This window comes from Anomaloglossus baeobatrachus, chromosome 6, assembly GCF_048569485.1.
Source record: "Anomaloglossus baeobatrachus isolate aAnoBae1 chromosome 6, aAnoBae1.hap1, whole genome shotgun sequence".
NCBI classification, from domain to species: Eukaryota; Metazoa; Chordata; class Amphibia; order Anura; family Aromobatidae; genus Anomaloglossus; species Anomaloglossus baeobatrachus.
Genome location: NC_134358.1, coordinates 11,395,392 through 11,416,276, shown reverse-complemented (window position 1 = coordinate 11,416,276; position 20,885 = coordinate 11,395,392). Strand labels below are relative to the sequence as shown.

The 20,885-nt window shown below is 48.6% G+C and overlaps 1 protein-coding gene across 1 annotated transcript in view; it reads left to right on the top strand.

The window, feature by feature from the left end:
- The first annotated feature begins 1,026 nt into the window (after positions 1–1,026).
- The window catches only part of LOC142243779 (uncharacterized), a 260,986-nt gene continuing 241,127 nt past the window's right edge, over positions 1,027–20,885 (top strand). Inside the window, exon 1 of the mRNA XM_075315979.1 lies at positions 1,027–1,072. The gene's annotated coding sequence lies outside the window, so the exon portion shown is untranslated. The remainder of the gene's footprint in view (positions 1,073–20,885) is intronic.

Below are 20,885 nucleotides of genomic sequence, written 5' to 3'. Positions count from 1 at the left end.
GCAACTACAGGACACCGGCAGCCCCGAACAGAGCGAGCAGCAACTACAGGACACGGCAGCCCCGAACAGAGCGAGCAGTAACTACAGGACACCGGCAGCCCCGAACAGAGCGAGCAGCAACTACAGGACACCGGCAGCCCCGAACAAAGCGAGCAGAAAATACAGGACACCGGCAGCCCCGAACAGAGCGAGCAGCAGCTACAGGACACGGCAGCCCCGAACAGAGCGAGCAGTAACTACAGGACACCGGCAGCCCCGAACAGAGCGAGCAGCAACTACAGGACACCGGCAGCCCCGAACAGAGCGAGCAGCAACTACAGGACAGCAGCAGCCCCGGACAGAGCGAGCAGCAACTACAGGACACCAGCAGCCCCGAACAGAGTGAGCAGCAACTACAGGACACCGACAGCTCCGAACAGAGCGAGCAGCAACTACAGCACACCGACAACCAAGAACAGAGCGAGCAGCAACTACAAGACACCAGCAGCTCCGAACAGAGCGAGCAGTAACTACAGGACTCCGGCAGCCCCAAACAGAGCAAGCAACAAATACAGGACACCGGCAGCCAAGAACAGAGCGAGCAGCAACTACAGGACACTGGCAGCCCCGAACAGAGCGAGCAGCAACTACAGGACACCGGCAACCAAGAACAGAGCGAGTAGCAACTACAGGACTCCGACAGCCCCGAACAGAGTGAGCAGCAACTACAGGACACTGGCAGCCCCGAACAACAACTACAGGACGCTGGCAGCCCCAAACCGAGCAAGCGGCAACTACAGGATACCGGTACCCCGAAACGAGCAAGCGGCAATGACAGGAGACTGATGGAACCACACTGATTAGCAATACACGTGCCCAGGAGGCCAAGCAATGCTGAAGAGCTGTGGGCAATAGACATGGCACGTGGAGTTAGGGTGCAGCTATGAATATGAGGGGCGGGGCTCTGGGCACAAGTGGGCGTGGCTGAAGAGTAGTAAGGAATAAATATCCAGCACTGAGGATCCTCTGCGGATTTGCTCCTGTAAGAACAGACGGCAACCAACCATCACACAACACCTGCATACAGCAACAGGTAAGTGCAAGCTATCGTCCCCTGTTATCTGCCATTCCTGACTGCACAGTGACTCTAGGCTGAGTACAATCTATCACTCCCTTTTATCAGCCATTACTGGTGAGGAGACTGTAGGACAGTTGAGTACAATCTATTACTCCCTGTTATCAGCCATTACTGGGGGAGGAGACTGTAGGACAGGTGAGTACAAGCTATTACTCCCTGTCATCAGCCATTACTGTAGGAGGAGACTGTAGGACAGGTGAGTACAAGCTATTACTCCCTGTTATCAGCCATTACTGGGGGAAGGAGACTGTAGGACAGGTGAGTACAATCTTTTACTCTCTGTTGTCAGCCATTCCTGGGGTGGTGATGCAGTGTATTGTGTCTTCCATCTTCCGGGCAGGAGGATATTCTGGATACAGAGAAACTGTTCAAATTATATAAATCTTTCTTCAATATTTCTTCTAGTCCATAAGATAATACCACAGACGTCTCCTGTAAAAACATTAAAGATTATTAATACATCTAGCTGTCAAACCCATGATAATAGGACATATTGAGTATATATATTGACAGTTCTGTCTATATTGGAGGGCATAAGTTATTGAAAACAGTACTTATATCCAGGGCTGTATTTTGCCTTCGTGCTGCCCTAGGCACTTTAAGTGCTCGCGCCCCTTAGTGACAACGTAACACTGAGTTTTCGCACTCGACATCTGTTTAAGGCAGATCTACTCTGTAAAACACTTGAAAAAGTATCAATGAGAAACGAAGGGCACTAACCCCCCCCCAATGGGGATCACCACAGGCACATCAAAACATAGCATGAGTATAAAATATTCCCACCACACCGTCCCCACTTATATACTGTGACTGTGACACTGCCCCTAATAAACACCACTCTGCCCTCCCTTATAAATTATACCCACCACACCTTCCTCAATTATGAAATATGATCTGCACATTGACCTCACATCATGCTGCCCCCTCCTCACAATGTCCCATGCATGCTGCCCCCTCCTCACAATGTCCCATGCATGCTGCCCCTCCTCACAATGTCCCATGCATGCTGCCCCCTCCTCACAATGTCCCATGCATGCTGCCCCCTCCTCACAATGTCCCATGCATGCTTCCCCCTCCTCACAATGTCCCATGCATGCTGCTCCCTCCTCACAATGTCCCATGCATGCTGCCCCCTCCTCACAATGTCCCATGCATGCTTCCCCCTCCTCACAATGTCCCATGCATGCTGCCCCCTCCTCACAGTGTCCCATGCATACTGCCCCCTCCTCACAGTGTCCCATGCATGCTGCCCCCTCCTCACAGTGTCCCATGCATACTGCCCCCTCCTCAAAGTGTCCCATGCATGCTGCCCCTCTCCATGAGCTCCTAATGCTGCCTTCCTCTTTTCCATAATGACACCTCCATGTTGCCCCACTCATGCTAAGACCACCACACTAGCGCTTATGCTGAGACACCCCTCCACACACACTACCCCATTTTTGATATTGACTCCCCTACATTGCTCCACCCCATACTGAGCCCACACATGCTGCCCCTTCTCCATAATGAGCTCCCAATGCTGCCCCCCTCTCATTCTGAGTCCTTACACTCCCCCCACCCAATCGATTGTCATTGCACTATCCCTCAACCCTTGTCCTCTGTCTCTAGCATTAGCCCCTCTCCCCCAGCATCAGCCTCTGCCTCCCCCCAGCCTCCCCCAGCATCAGCCTCTGCCTCCCCCCAGCCTCCCCCAGCATCAGCCTCTGCCTCCCCCCAGCCTCAGCCTCCCTCCAGCCTCCCCCCAGTCTCAGCCTCTGCCTCCCTCCAGCCTCCCCCCAGTCTCAGCCTCTGCCTCCCTCCAGCCTCAGCGTCTGCCTGCCCCTCGTCCACTATCCTCATATTGCAGCCTCTGCCTCTGCCTGTCCCTCGTCCATTATCCTCACATTGCAGCCTCTGCCTGTCCCTCGTCCACTATACTCACATTGTAGCCTCTGCCTCTGCCTGTCCCACAGAATCCTCACTTCACAGCACTGGAACTCTGCCAGCGGTTACCTCCTCTTGCTGCTGCCGCTCCTCCTACGGTGTCCGTCATCCTCCTGCTGCTGCTGGCTCCGGTGAGTGTTGTCCTCCGCGGCATCTGCAGCATTGGATGCCACAGCACGGAGCTGATTGGCGCGTCCCTGACCCCAGAAGTGTAGTGCACTTCCGGGGTCAATCAGTTCTCTGTGCCCGGCGGCGCCCACAGTTTATCTGTATTCGCGTCTTAAAGACGCAGATACAGATAAATGGAAGTGCGTCTCTCACCCCCGCCCCCCCCCGGCCCCCTTCCCCCCCCCCCCGGCCCCCTTCCCCTCCGAAAACACAGCGGATTTAATAGACTGTCCGGAGGGGGAGAAGATGTAAAAAAAAAAAAAATTTATTTTTTTTTGCAGCCAGAAAGTGCCGCCCCCCGCAACGTGACGCCCCAGGCACGGGACCACAGGTGCCTAATGGTAAATACGGCCCTGCTTATAGAAATTAATATTTTGAGTCTGTGTTGAATATAGATAGTTGCTGACATAGGGGTACTTTGCACGCTGTGACATCGCAGGCCGATTGTAGCGATGTCGCATGCGATAGTCCCCGCCCCCGTCGCAGGTGATCTTGTGATAGCTGCCGTAGTGAACATTATCGCTACGCCAGCTTCACATGCACTCACCTGCCCTGCGATGTTGCTCTGGCCTGCGACCCTCCTCCTTCCAAAGGGGGCGGGTCGTGCAGCGTCACAAAGACGTCACACGGCGGGCGGGCAATAGAAGCGGAGGGGCGGAGATAAGCGGGACGTAAACATCCCGCCCACCTCTGTCCTTCCTCATTGCAGGCGGGACGCAGGTAGGTGATGTTCCTCGCTCCTGCAGCTTCATACACAGCGATGTGTGCGGCCGCAGGAGCGAGGAACAACATCGTACCTGTCACTGCAGCGAAATTATGGAAATGACCGACACTACACAGATCACCGATTTTCAACACTTTTGCGATCGTTTATCGGCGCATCTAGGCTTTTCACGTTGCGACGTCGTTACCGGCGCCGGATGTGCGTCACTTTCGATTTGAACCTGACGATATCGCAGTAGCGTTGTCGCAGCATGCAAAGTACCCCATAGTCTTGTATATATATATATTACCTAGAAACTTCCAGAGGCTTACATCATGCAGTCAGCAGAATCTCCCTTTATGATTTTGGACAGCTGCATATATACAGTGCCTACAAGTAGTGTTCAACCCCCTGCAGATTTAGCAGGTCTGATAAGATGCAAATAAGTTAGAGCCTGCAAACTTCAAACAAGAGCAGGAGTTATTAACAGATGCATAAATCTTACAAACCAACAAGTTATGTTGCTCAGTTAAATGTTAATACATTTTCAACATAAAAGTGTGGGTCAATTATTATTCAACCCCTAGGTTTAATATTTTGTGGATTAACCCTTGTTTGCAATTACAGCTAATAATCGTCTTTTATAAGACCTGATCAGGCCGGCACAGGTCTCTGGAGTTATCTTGGCCCACTCCTCCATGCAGATCTTCTCCAAGTTATCTAGGTTCTTTGGGTGTCTCATGTGGACTTTAATCTTGAGCTCCTTCCACAAGTTTTCAATTGGGTTAAGGTCAGGAGACTGACTAGGCCACTGCAACACCTTGATTTTTTCCCTCTTGAACCAGGCCTTGGTTTTCTTGGCTGTGTGTTTTGGGTCGTTGTCTTGTTGGAAGATGAAATGACGACCCATCTTAAGATCCTTGATGGAGGAGCGAAGGTTCTTGGCCAAAATCTCCAGGTAGGCCGTGCTATCCATCTTCCCATGGATGCGGACCAGATGGCCAGGACCCTTGGCTGAGAAACAGCCCCACAGCATGATGCTGCCAAAACCATGCTTGACTGTAGGGATGGTATTCTTGGGGTCGTATGCAGTGCCATCCAGTCTCCAAACGTCACGTGTGTGGTTGGCACCAAAGATCTCGATCTTGGTCTCATCAGACCGGAGAACCTTGAACCAGTCTGTCTCAGAGTCCTCCAAGTGATCATGAGCAAACTGTAGACGAGCCTTGACATGATGCTTTGAAAGTAAAGGTACCTTACGGGCTCGTCTGGAACGGAGACCATTGCGGTGGAGTACGTTACTTATGGTATTGACTGAAACCAATGTCCCCACTGTCATGAGATCTTCCCGGAGCTCCTTCCTTGTTGTCCTTGGGTTAGCCTTGACTCTTCGGACAAGCCTGGCCTCGGCACGGGTGGAAACTTTCAAAGGCTGTCCAGGCCGTGGAAGGCTAACAGTAGTTCCATAAGCCTTCCACTTCCGGATGATGCTCCCAACAGTGGAGACAGGTAGGCCCAACTCCTTGGAAAGGGTTTGTACCCCTTGCCAGCCTTGTGACCCTCCACGATCTTGTCTCTGATGGCCTTGGAATGCTCCTTTGTCTTTCCCATGTTGACCAAGTATGAGTGCTGTTCACAAGTTTGGGGAGGGTCCTAATTAGTCAGAAAAGGCTGGAAAAAGAGATAATTAATCCAAACATGTGAAGCTCATTGTTCTTTGTGCCTGAAATACTTCTTAGTACTTTAGGGGAACCAAAACAGAATTCTGGTGGTTTGAGGGGTTGAATAATAAATGACCCTCTGAATAAACTTTTCACAATTTAAAAAAAAAAAAAAGAAATAACATTCTTTATTGCTGCATTTCACACTTCCAGGCTGATCTACAGTCCAAATGTCACAATGCCAAGTTATTCCGAATGTGTAAACCTGCTAAATCTGCAGGGGGTTGAAGACTACTTGTAGGCACTGTAACATGACACATGGGGGGAGGAGGACTCTTGCTCCGGGAGTCAATCTACACAAGCTGATCCCTAATCTATCCACCAATCCAAGATGAAGCAGCACATGCGGGTCTCCAGCACGCCATCCATTCAGGAACCTGGGAAAGATGAATGAACACTTCTACTGATTTAGTTAAAGATATGGACTATTATTGAACTCTTCACATAAAGGAACTAAGAATACTATTTTTTCCTTTCAGTAATAATTTTTGGCGACCATTTTACTCGCTATAAAATACATCTATTTATTTTTTACATTTTTTAAGTTTGTCTTTCATGCGCCTTATCACGTATTTGAAGAAAAATATATTTAGGCCCTGTGCGGAATGGAAAATGGAATTTTCTTAAGGTAAAAATACGGCGGAGCCCACGTGTTTTTTTTTTCTAGATGCCCGTTTGATTTGTACGTGTATTCTATATGTCTGTGTCTGTGTGTGAGTGCGATGTGTGTGTGTGTGTTCTGTGTCTGTGTGTGAGTGCGATGTGTGTGTGTGTGTTCTGTGTCTGTGTGTGAGTGCGATGTGTGTGTGTTCTGTGTCTGTGTGTGAGTGCGATGTGTGTGTGTTCTGTGTCTGTGTGTGAGTGCGATGTGTGTGTGTTCTGTGTCTGTGTGTGAGTGTGATGTGTGTGTGTTCTGTGTCTGTGTGTGAGTGCGATGTGTGTGTGTTCTGTGTCTGTGTGTGAGTGCGATGTGTGTGTGTTCTGTGTCTGTGTGTGAGTGCGATGTGTGTGTGTTCTATGTCTGTGTCTGTGTGTGAGTGCGATGTGTGTGTGTCTGTGTGTGAGTGCGATGTGTGTGTGTTCTATGTCTGTGTCTGTGTGTGAGTGTGATGTGTGTGTGTTCTATGTCTGTGTCTGTGTGTGAGTGTGATGTGTGTGTGTTCTATGTCTGTGTCTGTGTGTGAGTGCGATGTGTGTGTGTTCTATGTCTGTGTCTGTGTGTGAGTGTGATGTGTGTGTGTTCTATGTCTGTGTCTGTGTGTGAGTGTGATGTGTGTGTGTTCTATGTCTGTGTCTGTGTGTGAGTGCGATGTGTGTGTGTTCTATGTCTGTGTCTGTGTGTGAGTGCAATGTGTGTGTGTCTGTGTGTGAGTGTGATGTGTGTGTGTCTGTGTGTGAGTGCGATGTGTGTGTGTTCTATGTCTGTGTCTGTGTGTGAGTGCGATGTGTGTGTGTCTGTGTGTGAGTGTGATGTGTGTGTGTCTGTGTGTGAGTGCGATGTGTGTGTGTCTGTGTGTGAGTGCGATGTGTGTGTGTTCTATGTCTGTGTCTGTGTGTGAGTGTGATGTGTGTGTGTTCTATGTCTGTGTCTGTGTGTGAGTGCGATGTGTGTGTGTTCTATGTCTGTGTCTGTGTGTGAGTGCGATGTGTGTGTGTTCTATGTCTGTGTCTGTGTGTGAGTGCAATGTGTGTGTGTCTGTGTGTGAGTGCGATGTGTGTGTGTCTGTGTGTGAGTGCGATGTGTGTGTGTTCTATGTCTGTGTCTGTGTGTGAGTGTGATGTGTGTGTGTTCTATGTCTGTGTCTGTGTGTGAGTGCGATGTGTGTGTGTTCTATGTCTGTGTCTGTGTGTGAGTGCGATGTGTGTGTGTCTGTGTGTGAGTGCGATGTGTGTGTGTTCTATGTCTGTGTCTGTGTGTGAGTGTGATGTGTGTGTGTTCTATGTCTGTGTCTGTGTGTGAGTGCGATGTGTGTGTGTTCTATGTCTGTGTCTGTGTGTGAGTGCGATGTGTGTGTGTCTGTGTGTGAGTGTGATGTGTGTGTGTTCTATGTCTGTGTCTGTGTGTGAGTGCGATGTGTGTGTGTTCTATGTCTGTGTCTGTGTGTGAGTGCGATGTGTGTGTGTCTGTGTGTGAGTGCGATGTGTGTGTGTTCTATGTCTGTGTCTGTGTGTGAGTGTGATGTGTGTGTGTTCTATGTCTGTGTGTGAGTGCGATGTGTGTGTGTTCTATGTCTGTGTCTGTGTGTGAGTGTGATGTGTGTGTGTTCTATGTCTGTGTCTGTGTGTGAGTGCGATGTGTGTGTGATGTGTGTGAGTGCGATGTGTGTGTGTCTGTGTGTGAGTGCGATGTGTGTGTGTTCTATGTCTGTGTCTGTGTGTGAGTGTGATGTGTGTGTGTTCTATGTCTGTGTCTGTGTGTGAGTGCGATGTGTGTGTGTTCTATGTCTGTGTCTGTGTGTGAGTGCGATGTGTGTGTGTTCTATGTCTGTGTCTGTGTGTGAGTGCGATGTGTGTGTGTCTGTGTGTGAGTGCGATGTGTGTGTGTCTGTGTGTGAGTGCGATGTGTGTGTGTTCTATGTCTGTGTCTGTGTGTGAGTGTGATGTGTGTGTGTTCTATGTCTGTGTCTGTGTGTGAGTGCGATGTGTGTGTGTTCTATGTCTGTGTCTGTGTGTGAGTGCGATGTGTGTGTGTTCTATGTCTGTGTCTGTGTGTGAGTGTGATGTCTGTGTGTTCTATGTCTGTGTCTGTGTGTGAGTGCGATGTGTGTGTGTTCTATGTCTGTGTCTGTGTGTGAGTGTGATGTGTGTGTGTTCTATGTCTGTGTCTGTGTGTGAGTGTGATGTGTGTGTGTTCTATGTCTGTGTCTGTGTGTGAGTGCGATGTGTGTGTGTCTGTGTGTGAGTGCGATGTGTGTGTGTCTGTGTGTGAGTGCGATGTGTGTGTGTTCTATGTCTGTGTCTGTGTGTGAGTGTGATGTGTGTGTGTTCTATGTCTGTGTGTGAGTGCGATGTGTGTGTGTCTGTGTGTGAGTGCGATGTGTGTGTGTCTGTGTGTGAGTGCGATGTGTGTGTGTTCTATGTCTGTGTCTGTGTGTGAGTGTGATGTGTGTGTGTTCTATGTCTGAGTCTGTGTGTGAGTGCGATGTGTGTGTGTTCTATGTCTGTGTCTGTGTGTGAGTGCGATGTGTGTGTGTTCTATGTCTGTGTCTGTGTGTGAGTGCGATGTGTGTGTGTCTGTGTGTGAGTGCGATGTGTGTGTGTTCTATGTCTGTGTCTGTGTGTGAGTGCGATGTCTGTGTGTCTGTGTGTGAGTGCGATGTGTGTGTGTCTGTGTGTGAGTGCGATGTGTGTGTGTTCTATGTCTGTGTGTGAGTGCGATGTGTGTGTGTCTGTGTGTGAGTGCGATGTGTGTGTGTCTGTGTGTGAGTGCGATGTGTGTGTGTTCTATGTCTGTGTGTGAGTGCGATGTGTGTGTGTCTGTGTGTGAGTGCGATGTGTGTGTGTTCTATGTCTGTGTCTGTGTGTGAGTGTGATGTGTGTGTGTTCTATGTCTGTGTCTGTGTGTGAGTGCGATGTGTGTGTGTTCTATGTCTGTGTCTGTGTGTGAGTGCGATGTGTGTGTGTCTGTGTGTGAGTGTGATGTGTGTGTGTTCTATGTCTGTGTCTGTGTGTGAGTGCGATGTGTGTGTGTTCTATGTCTGTGTCTGTGTGTGAGTGCGATGTGTGTGTGTCTGTGTGTGAGTGCGATGTGTGTGTGTTCTATGTCTGTGTCTGTGTGTGAGTGTGATGTCTGTGTGTTCTATGTCTGTGTCTGTGTGTGAGTGTGATGTGTGTGTTCTATGTCTGTGTCTGTGTGTGAGTGCGATGTGTGTGTGTTCTGTCTGTGTCTGTGTGTGAGTGTGATGTGTGTGTGTTCTATGTCTGTGTGTGTGAGTGTGATGTGTGTGTGTTCTATGTCTGTGTCTGTGTGTGAGTGCGATGTGTGTGTGTTCTATGTCTGTGTCTGTGTGTGAGTGCGATGTGTGTGTGTCTATGTGTGTGTCGATGTGTGTGTGTCTGTGTGGTGCGTGTGTGTGTCTGTGTGTGAGTGCGATGTGTGTGTGTCTGTGTGTGAGTGCGATGTGTGTGTGTTCTATGTCTGTGTCTGTGTGTGAGTGCGATGTGTGTGTGTCTGTGTGTGAGTGCGATGTGTGTGTGTCTGTGTGTGAGTGCGATGTGTGTGTGTCTGTGTGTGAGTGCGATGTGTGTGTGTTCTATGTCTGTGTCTGTGTGTGAGTGTGATGTGTGTGTGTCTGTGTGTGAGTGTGATGTGTGTGTGTTCTATGTCTGTGTCTGTGTGTGAGTGCGATGTGTGTGTGTTCTATGTCTGTGTCTGTGTGTGAGTGCGATGTGTGTGTGTCTGTGTGTGAGTGCGATGTGTGTGTGTCTGTGTGTGAGTGCGATGTGTGTGTGTCTGTGTGTGAGTGCGATGTGTGTGTGTTCTATGTCTGTGTCTGTGTGTGAGTGCGATGTGTGTGTGTTCTATGTCTGTGTCTGTGTGTGAGTGCGATGTGTGTGTGTTCTATGTCTGTGTCTGTGTGTGAGTGCGATGTGTGTGTGTTCTATGTCTGTGTCTGTGTGTGAGTTCGATGTGTGTGTGTCTGTGTGTGAGTGCGATGTGTGTGTATCTGTGTGTGAGTGCGATGTGTGTGTGTTCTATGTCTGTGTCTGTGTGTGAGTGCGATGTGTGTGTGTCTGTGTGTGAGTGCGATGTGTGTGTGTCTGTGTGTGAGTGCGATGTGTGTGTGTTCTATGTCTGTGTCTGTGTGTGAGTGTGATGTGTGTGTGTCTGTGTGTGAGTGTGATGTGTGTGTGTTCTATGTCTGTGTCTGTGTGTGAGTGCGATGTGTGTGTGTTCTATGTCTGTGTCTGTGTGTGAGTGCGATGTGTGTGTGTTCTATGTCTGTGTCTGTGTGTGAGTGCGATGTGTGTGTGTTCTATGTCTGTGTCTGTGTGTGAGTGCGATGTGTGTGTGTTCTATGTCTGTGTCTGTGTGTGAGTGTGATGTCTGTGTGTTCTATGTCTGTGTCTGTGTGTGAGTGCGATGTGTGTGTGTTCTATGTCTGTGTCTGTGTGTGAGTGTGATGTGTGTGTGTTCTATGTCTGTGTGTGATTGTGATGTGTGTGTGTTCTATGTCTGTGTCTGTGTGTGAGTGCGATGTGTGTGTGTCTGTGTGTGAGTGCGATGTGTGTGTGTCTGTGTGTGAGTGCGATGTGTGTGTGTTCTATGTCTGTGTCTGTGTGTGAGTGTGATGTGTGTGTGTTCTGTGTCTGTGTGTGAGTGCGATGTGTGTGTGTTCTATGTCTGTGTCTGTGTGTGAGTGCGATGTGTGTGTGTTCTATGTCTGTGTGTGAGTGCGATGTGTGTGTGTCTGTGTGAGTGCGATGTGTGTGTGTCTGTGTGTGAGTGCGATGTGTGTGTGTTCTATGTCTGTGTCTGTGTGTGAGTGTGATGTGTGTGTGTTCTATGTCTGAGTCTGTGTGTGAGTGCGATGTGTGTGTGTTCTATGTCTGTGTCTGTGTGTGAGTGCGATGTGTGTGTGTCTGTGTGTGAGTGCGATGTGTGTGTGTTCTATGTCTGTGTCTGTGTGTGAGTGTGATGTGTGTGTGTTCTATGTCTGTGTCTGTGTGTGAGTGCGATGTGTGTGTGTTCTATGTCTGTGTCTGTGTGTGAGTGCGATGTGTGTGTGTCTGTGTGTGAGTGTGATGTGTGTGTGTTCTATGTCTGTGTCTGTGTGTGAGTGCGATGTGTGTGTGTTCTATGTCTGTGTCTGTGTGTGAGTGCGATGTGTGTGTGTCTGTGTGTGAGTGCGATGTGTGTGTGTTCTATGTCTGTGTCTGTGTGTGAGTGTGATGTGTGTGTGTTCTATGTCTGTGTCTGTGTGTGAGTGTGATGTGTGTGTGTTCTATGTCTGTGTCTGTGTGTGAGTGCGATGTGTGTGTGTTCTATGTCTGTGTCTGTGTGTGAGTGTGATGTGTGTGTGTTCTATGTCTGTGTGTGAGTGTGATGTGTGTGTGTTCTATGTCTGTGTCTGTGTGTGAGTGCGATGTGTGTGTGTTCTATGTCTGTGTCTGTGTGTGAGTGCGATGTGTGTGTGTCTGTGTGTGAGTGCGATGTGTGTGTGTCTGTGTGTGAGTGCGATGTGTGTGTGTTCTATGTCTGTGTCTGTGTGTGAGTGCGATGTGTGTGTGTCTGTGTGTGAGTGCGATGTGTGTGTGTCTGTGTGTGAGTGCGATGTGTGTGTGTCTGTGTGTGAGTGCGATGTGTGTGTGTTCTATGTCTGTGTCTGTGTGTGAGTGTGATGTGTGTGTGTTCTATGTCTGTGTCTGTGTGTGAGTGCGATGTGTGTGTGTTCTATGTCTGTGTCTGTGTGTGAGTGCGATGTGTGTGTGTTCTATGTCTGTGTCTGTGTGTGAGTGCGATGTGTGTGTGTCTGTGTGTGAGTGCGATGTGTGTGTGTCTGTGTGTGAGTGCGATGTGTGTGTGTTCTATGTCTGTGTCTGTGTGTGAGTGTGATGTGTGTGTGTTCTATGTCTGTGTCTGTGTGTGAGTGCGATGTGTGTGTGTTCTATGTCTGTGTCTGTATGTGAGTACGATGTGTGTGTGTCTGTGTGTGAGTGCGATGTGTGTGTGTTCTATGTCTGTGTCTGTGTGTGAGTGTGATGTGTGTGTGTTCTATGTCTGTGTCTGTGTGTGAGTGCGATGTGTGTGTGTTCTATGTCTGTGTCTGTGTGTGAGTGCGATGTGTGTGTGTCTGTGTGTGAGTGTGATGTGTGTGTGTTCTATGTCTGTGTCTGTGTGTGAGTGCGATGTGTGTGTGTTCTATGTCTGTGGTGTGTGTTCTATGTCTGTGTCTGTGTGTGAGTGTGATGTGTGTGTGTTCTATGTCTGTGTCTGTGTGTGAGTGCGATGTGTGTGTGTTCTATGTCTGTGTCTGTGTGTGAGTGCGATGTGTGTGTGTTCTATGTCTGTGTCTGTGTGTGAGTGCGATGTGTGTGTGTCTGTGTGTGAGTGCGATGTGTGTGTGTTCTATGTCTGTGTCTGTGTGTGAGTGTGATGTGTGTGTGTTCTATGTCTGTGTGTGAGTGCGATGTGTGTGTGTTCTATGTCTGTGTCTGTGTGTGAGTGCGATGTGTGTGTGTCTGTGTGTGAGTGCGATGTGTGTGTGTTCTATGTCTGTGTCTGTGTGTGAGTGTGATGTGTGTGTGTTCTATGTCTGTGTCTGTGTGTGAGTGCGATGTGTGTGTGTTCTATGTCTGTGTCTGTGTGTGAGTGCGATGTGTGTGTGTCTGTGTGTGAGTGTGATGTGTGTGTGTTCTATGTCTGTGTCTGTGTGTGAGTGCGATGTGTGTGTGTTCTATGTCTGTGTCTGTGTGTGAGTGCGATGTGTGTGTGTCTGTGTGTGAGTGCGATGTGTGTGTGTTCTATGTCTGTGTCTGTGTGTGAGTGTGATGTGTGTGTTCTATGTCTGTGTCTGTGTGTGAGTGCGATGTGTGTGTGTTCTATGTCTGTGTCTGTGTGTGAGTGTGATGTGTGTGTGTTCTATGTCTGTGTCTGTGTGTGAGTGCGATGTGTGTGTGTTCTATGTCTGTGTCTGTGTGTGAGTGTGATGTGTGTGTGTTCTATGTCTGTGTCTGTGTGTGAGTGCGATGTGTGTGTGTTCTATGTCTGTGTCTGTGTGTGTGTGATGTGTGTGTGTTCTATGTCTGTGTCTGTGTGTGAGTGTGATGTGTGTGTGTTCTATGTCTGTGTCTGTGTGTGAGTGCGATGTGTGTGTGTTCTATGTCTGTGTCTGTGTTTGAGTGCGATGTGTGTGTGTCTGTGTGTGAGTGCGATGTGTGTGTGTCTGTGTGTGAGTGCGATGTGTGTGTGTTCTATGTCTGTGTCTGTGTGTGAGTGTGATGTGTGTGTGTTCTATGTCTGTGTCTGTGTGTGAGTGCGATGTGTGTGTGTTCTATGTCTGTGTCTGTGTGTGAGTGCGATGTGTGTGTGTTCTATGTCTGTGTCTGTGTGTGAGTGCGATGTGTGTGTGTCTGTGTGTGAGGGCGATGTGTGTGTGTCTGTGTGTGAGTGCGATGTGTGTGTGTTCTATGTCTGTGTCTGTGTGTGAGTGTGATGTGTGTGTGTTCTATGTCTGTGTCTGTGTGTGAGTGCGATGTGTGTGTGTCTGTGTGTGAGTGCGATGTGTGTGTGTTCTATGTCTGTGTCTGTGTGTGAGTGTGATGTGTGTGTGTTCTATGTCTGTGTCTGTGTGTGAGTGCGATGTGTGTGTGTTCTATGTCTGTGTCTGTGTGTGAGTGCGATGTGTGTGTGTCTGTGTGTGAGTGTGATGTGTGTGTGTTCTATGTCTGTGTCTGTGTGTGAGTGCGATGTGTGTGTGTTCTATGTCTGTGTCTGTGTGTGAGTGCGATGTGTGTGTGTCTGTGTGTGAGTGCGATGTGTGTGTGTTCTATGTCTGTGTCTGTGTGTGAGTGTGATGTGTGTGTGTTCTATGTCTGTGTCTGTGTGTGAGTGCGATGTGTGTGTGTTCTATGTCTGTGTCTGTGTGTGAGTGTGATGTGTGTGTGTTCTATGTCTGTGTCTGTGTGTGAGTGCGATGTGTGTGTGTTCTATGTCTGTGTCTGTGTGTGAGTGTGATGTGTGTGTGTTCTATGTCTGTGTCTGTGTGTGAGTGCGATGTGTGTGTGTTCTATGTCTGTGTCTGTGTGTGAGTGTGATGTGTGTGTGTTCTATGTCTGTGTCTGTGTGTGAGTGTGATGTGTGTGTGTTCTATGTCTGTGTCTGTGTGTGAGTGCGATGTGTGTGTGTTCTATGTCTGTGTCTGTGTGTGAGTGTGATGTGTGTGTGTTCTATGTCTGTGTCTGTGTGTGAGTGTGATGTGTGTGTGTTCTATGTCTGTGTCTGTGTGTGAGTGCGATGTGTGTGTGTTCTATGTCTGTGTCTGTGTGTGAGTGTGATGTGTGTGTGTTCTATGTCTGTGTCTGTGTGTGAGTGCGATGTGTGTGTGTTCTATGTCTGTGTCTGTGTGTGAGTGTGATGTGTGTGTGTGTTCTATGTCTGTGTCTGTGTGTGAGTGTGATGTGTGTGTGTTCTATGTCTGTGTCTGTGTGTGAGTGCGATGTATGTGTGTTCTATGTCTGTGTCTGTGTGTGAGTGTGATGTGTGTGTGTTCTATGTCTGTGTCTGTGTGTGAGTGTGATGTGTGTGTGTTCTATGTCTGTGTCTGTGTGTGAGTGTGATGTGTGTGTGTTCTATGTCTGTGTCTGTGTGTGAGTGCGATGTATGTGTGTTCTATGTCTGTGTCTGTGTGTGAGTGTGATGTGTGTGTGTTCTATGTCTGTGTCTGTGTGTGAGTGCGATGTGTGTGTGTCTGTGTGTGAGTGCGATGTGTGTGTATCTGTGTGTGAGTGCGATGTGTGTGTGTTCTATGTCTGTGTCTGTGTGTGAGTGCGATGTGTGTGTGTCTGTGTGTGAGTGCGATGTGTGTGTGTCTGTGTGTGAGTGCGATGTGTGTGTGTCTGTGTGTGAGTACGATGTGTGTGTGTTCTATGTCTGTGTCTGTGTGTGAGTGTGATGTGTGTGTGTCTGTGTGTGAGTGTGATGTGTGTGTGTTCTATGTCTGTGTCTGTGTGTGAGTGCGATGTGTGTGTGTTCTATGTCTGTGTCTGTGTGTGAGTGCGATGTGTGTGTGTTCTATGTCTGTGTCTGTGTGTGAGTGCGATGTGTGTGTGTTCTATGTCTGTGTCTGTGTGTGAGTGCGATGTGTGTGTGTTCTATGTCTGTGTCTGTGTGTGAGTGTGATGTCTGTGTGTTCTATGTCTGTGTCTGTGTGTGAGTGCGATGTGTGTGTGTTCTATGTCTGTGTCTGTGTGTGAGTGTGATGTGTGTGTGTTCTATGTCTGTGTGTGAGTGTGATGTGTGTGTGTTCTATGTCTGTGTCTGTGTGTGAGTGCGATGTGTGTGTGTCTGTGTGTGAGTGCGATGTGTGTGTGTCTGTGTGTGAGTGCGATGTGTGTGTGTTCTATGTCTGTGTCTGTGTGTGAGTGTGATGTGTGTGTGTTCTGTGTCTGTGTGTGAGTGCGATGTGTGTGTGTTCTATGTCTGTGTCTGTGTGTGAGTGCGATGTGTGTGTGTTCTATGTCTGTGTGTGAGTGCGATGTGTGTGTGTCTGTGCGTGAGTGCGATGTGTGTGTGTCTGTGTGTGAGTGCGATGTGTGTGTGTTCTATGTCTGTGTCTGTGTGTGAGTGTGATGTGTGTGTGTTCTATGTCTGAGTCTGTGTGTGAGTGCGATGTGTGTGTTCTATGTCTGTGTGTGAGTGCGATGTGTGTGTGTCTGTGTGTGAGTGCGATGTGTGTGTGTTCTATGTCTGTGTCTGTGTGTGAGTGTGATGTGTGTGTGTTCTATGTCTGTGTCTGTGTGTGAGTGCGATGTGTGTGTGTTCTATGTCTGTGTCTGTGTGTGAGTGCGATGTGTGTGTGTCTGTGTGTGAGTGTGATGTGTGTGTGTTCTATGTCTGTGTCTGAGTGTGAGTGCGATGTGTGTGTGTTCTATGTCTGTGTCTGTGTGTAAGTGCGATGTGTGTGTGTCTGTGTGTGAGTGCGATGTGTGTGTGTTCTATGTCTGTGTCTGTGTGTGAGTGTGATGTGTGTGTGTTCTATGTCTGTGTCTGTGTGTGAGTGTGATGTGTGTGTGTTCTATGTCTGTGTCTGTGTGTGAGTGCGATGTGTGTGTGTTCTATGTCTGTGTCTGTGTGTGAGTGTGATGTGTGTGTGTTCTATGTCTGTGTGTGAGTGTGATGTGTGTGTGTTCTATGTCTGTGTCTGTGTGTGAGTGCGATGTGTGTGTGTTCTATGTCTGTGTCTGTGTGTGAGTGCGATGTGTGTGTGTCTGTGTGTGAGTGCGATGTGTGTGTGTCTGTGTGTGAGTGCGATGTGTGTGTGTTCTATGTCTGTGTCTGTGTGTGAGTGCGATGTGTGTGTGTCTGTGTGTGAGTGCGATGTGTGTGTGTCTGTGTGTGAGTGCGATGTGTGTGTGTCTGTGTGTGAGTGCGATGTGTGTGTGTTCTATGTCTGTGTCTGTGTGTGAGTGTGATGTGTGTGTGTTCTATGTCTGTGTCTGTGTGTGAGTGCGATGTGTGTGTGTTCTATGTCTGTGTCTGTGTGTGAGTGCGATGTGTGTGTGTTCTATGTCTGTGTCTGTGTGTGAGTGCGATGTGTGTGTGTCTGTGTGTGAGTGCGATGTGTGTGTGTCTGTGTGTGAGTGCGATGTGTGTGTGTTCTATGTCTGTGTCTGTGTGTGAGTGTGATGTGTGTGTGTTCTATGTCTGTGTCTGTGTGTGAGTGCGATGTGTGTGTGTTCTATGTCTGTGTCTGTATGTGAGTGTGATGTGTGTGTGTCTGTGTGTGAGTGCGATGTGTGTGTGTTCTATGTCTGTGTCTGTGTGTGAGTGTGATGTGTGTGTGTTCTATGTCTGTGTCTGTGTGTGAGTGCGATGTGTGTGTGTTCTATGTCTGTGTCTGTGTGTGAGTGCGATGTGTGTGTGTCTGTGTGTGAGTGTGATGTGTGTGTGTTCTATGTCTTTGTCTGTGTGTGAGTGCGATGTGTGTGTGTTCTATGTCTGTGTCTGTGTGTGAGTGCGATGTGTGTGTGTCTGTGTGTGAGTGCGATGTGTGTGTGTTCTATGTCTGTGTCTGTGTGTGAGTGTGATGTGTGTGTGTTCTATGTCTGTGTCTGTGTGTGAGTGCGATGTGTGTGTGTTCTATGTCTGTGTCTGTGTGTGAGTGCGATGTGTGTGTGTTCTATGTCTGTGTCTGTGTGTGAGTGCGATGTGTGTGTGTCTGTGTGTGAGTGCGATGTGTGTGTGTCTGTGTGTGAGTGCGATGTGTGTGTGTTCTATGTCTGTGTCTGTGTGTGAGTGTGATGTGTGTGTGTTCTATGTCTGTGTGTGAGTGCGATGTGTGTGTGTTCTATGTCTGTGTCTGTGTGTGAGTGCGATGTGTGTGTGTCTGTGTGTGAGTGCGATGTGTGTGTGTTCTATGTCTGTGTCTGTGTGTGAGTGTGATGTGTGTGTGTTCTATGTCTGTGTCTGTGTGTGAGTGCGATGTGTGTGTGTTCTATGTCTGTGTCTGTGTGTGAGTGCGATGTGTGTGTGTCTGTGTGTGAGTGTGATGTGTGTGTGTTCTATGTCTGTGTCTGTGTGTGAGTGCGATGTGTGTGTGTTCTATGTCTGTGTCTGTGTGTGAGTGCGATGTGTGTGTGTCTGTGTGTGAGTGCGATGTGTGTGTGTTCTATGTCTGTGTCTGTGTGTGAGTGTGATGTGTGTGTGTTCTATGTCTGTGTCTGTGTGTGAGTGCGATGTGTGTGTGTTCTATGTCTGTTTCTGTGTGTGAGTGTGATGTGTGTGTGTTCTATGTCTGTGTCTGTGTGTGAGTGCGATGTGTGTGTGTTCTATGTCTGTGTCTGTGTGTGAGTGTGATGTGTGTGTGTTCTATGTCTGTGTCTGTGTGTGAGTGCGATGTGTGTGTGTTCTATGTCTGTGTCTGTGTGTGTGTGATGTGTGTGTGTTCTATGTCTGTGTCTGTGTGTGAGTGTGATGTGTGTGTGTTCTATGTCTGTGTCTGTGTGTGAGTGCGATGTGTGTGTGTTCTATGTCTGTGTGTGAGTGCGATGTGTGTGTGTCTGTGTGTGAGTGCGATGTGTGTGTGTCTGTGTGTGAGTGCGATGTGTGTGTGTTCTATGTCTGTGTCTGTGTGTGAGTGCGATGTGTGTGTGTTCTATGTCTGTGTCTGTGTGTGAGTGCGATGTGTGTGTGTTCTATGTCTGTGTCTGTGTGTGAGTGCGATGTGTGTGTGTCTGTGTGTGAGTGCGATGTGTGTGTGTCTGTGTGTGAGTGCGATGTGTGTGTGTTCTATGTCTGTGTCTGTGTGTGAGTGTGATGTGTGTGTGTTCTATGTCTGTGTCTGTGTGTGAGTGCGATGTGTGTGTGTCTGTGTGTGAGTGCGATGTGTGTGTGTTCTATGTCTGTGTCTGTGTGTGAGTGTGATGTGTGTGTGTTCTATGTCTGTGTCTGTGTGTGAGTGCGATGTGTGTGTGTTCTATGTCTGTGTGTGAGTGCGATGTGTGTGTGTCTGTGTGTGAGTGTGATGTGTGTGTGTTCTATGTCTGTGTCTGTGTGTGAGTGCGATGTGTGTGTGTTCTATGTCTGTGTCTGTGTGTGAGTGCGATGTGTGTGTGTCTGTGTGTGAGTGCGATGTGTGTGTGTTCTATGTCTGTGTCTGTGTGTGAGTGTGATGTGTGTTCTATGTCTGTGTCTGTGTGTGAGTGCGATGTGTGTGTGTTCTATGTCTGTGTCTGTGTGTGAGTGTGATGTGTGTGTGTTCTATGTCTGTGTCTGTGTGTGAGTGCGATGTGTGTGTGTTCTATGTCTGTGTCTGTGTGTGAGTGTGATTTGTGTGTGTTCTATGTCTGTGTCTGTGTGTGAGTGCGATGTGTGTGTGTTCTATGTCTGTGTCTGTGTGTGAGTGTGATGTGTGTGTGTTCTATGTCTGTGTCTGTGTGTGAGTGTGATGTGTGTGTGTTCTATGTCTGTGTCTGTGTGTGAGTGCGATGTGTGTGTGTTCTATGTCTGTGTCTGTGTGTGAGTGTGATGTGTGTGTGTTCTATGTCTGTGTCTGTGTGTGAGTGTGATGTGTGTGTGTTCTATGTCTGTGTGTGAGTGCGATGTGTGTGTGTTCTATGTCTGTGTCTGTGTGTGAGTGTGATGTGTGTGTGTTCTATGTCTGTGTCTGTGTGTGAGTGCGATGTGTGTGTGTTCTATGTCTGTGTCTGTGTGTGAGTGTGATGTGTGTGTGTTCTATGTCTGTGTCTGTGTGTGAGTGTGATGTGTGTGTGTGTGTGTCTGTGTCTGTGTGTGAGTGTGATGTGAGTGTGTCCTATGTCTGTGTCTGGTGTGTGTGTTACTCTGCTCAGCTTTCTCTTCCTGTTATAATGACATCACTTTCTTGCAATCCGCAGGCAGTGGTGAACATTATGTCCCGAAAACGCAAAATACCGCAAGGAATAACGCAGGAAAACGCAGTGAACCGCACAGAATTAGCTGCCTGCGTTATTCCCTGTGTGATTTCACGATTACATTGCAGTCGATGGAGTGCAATGCCGCAGCGACGTGCGGAAAAAAGTGACATGCAATTGTTTTTGCTGCGGGAATCCCACAGCAAAACATGCAGCTGTCAAATTCCGGATAGTGCGCACAGCATTTTTTTCCCCCATAGGTTTTGCTGGTGAATAACTGCAGAGATGTTATGAACATAACATGCAGCGAAACATGCAGCAAAACCGCAGGAAATCCGCGGCAAAAACCGGTAAGTGCGCACAGGGCCTTAAGGGATATATTTTTTAACATCTCCGCTGTGTCTGGAGGACATTGCACTGTCAGTGATGGATCACACTGTGGTGGAGACACCGCTCCCAGGTGTGATGACGTCAGCAGTGCTGTATACACCCCACAATCTGCAGTGTACACCCCACAGTCTGCAGTATACACCCCACAATCTGCAGTATACACCCCACAATCTGCAGTATACACCCCACAATCTGCAGTATACACCCCACAGTCTGCTGTATACACCCCACAGTCTGCAGTGTACACCCCACTGTCTGCAGTGTACACCCCACAGTCTGCAGTATACACCCCACAGTCTGCTGTATACACCCCACAGTCTGCTGTATACACCCCACAGTCTGCAGTGTACACCCCACAGTCTGCAGTATACACCCCACAGTCTGCTGTATACACCCCACAGTCTGCAGTATACACCCCACAGTCTGCTGTATACACCCCACAATCTGCAGTATACACCCCACAGTCTGCAGTATACACCCCACAGTCTGCAGTATACACCCCACAATCTGCAGTATACACCCCACAGTCTGCTGTATACACCCCACAATCTGCAGTATACACCCCACAGTCTGCTGTATACACCCCACAATCTGCAGTATACACCCCACAGTCTGCTGTATACACCCCACAATCTGCAGTATACACCCCACAGTCTGCAGTATACACCCCACAGTCTGCAGTATACACCCCACAATCTGCAGTATACACTCCACAGTCTGCAGTATACACCCCACAGTCTGCAGTATACACCCCACAGTCTGCAGTATACACCCCACAGTCTGCTGTATACACCCCACAATCTGCAGTATA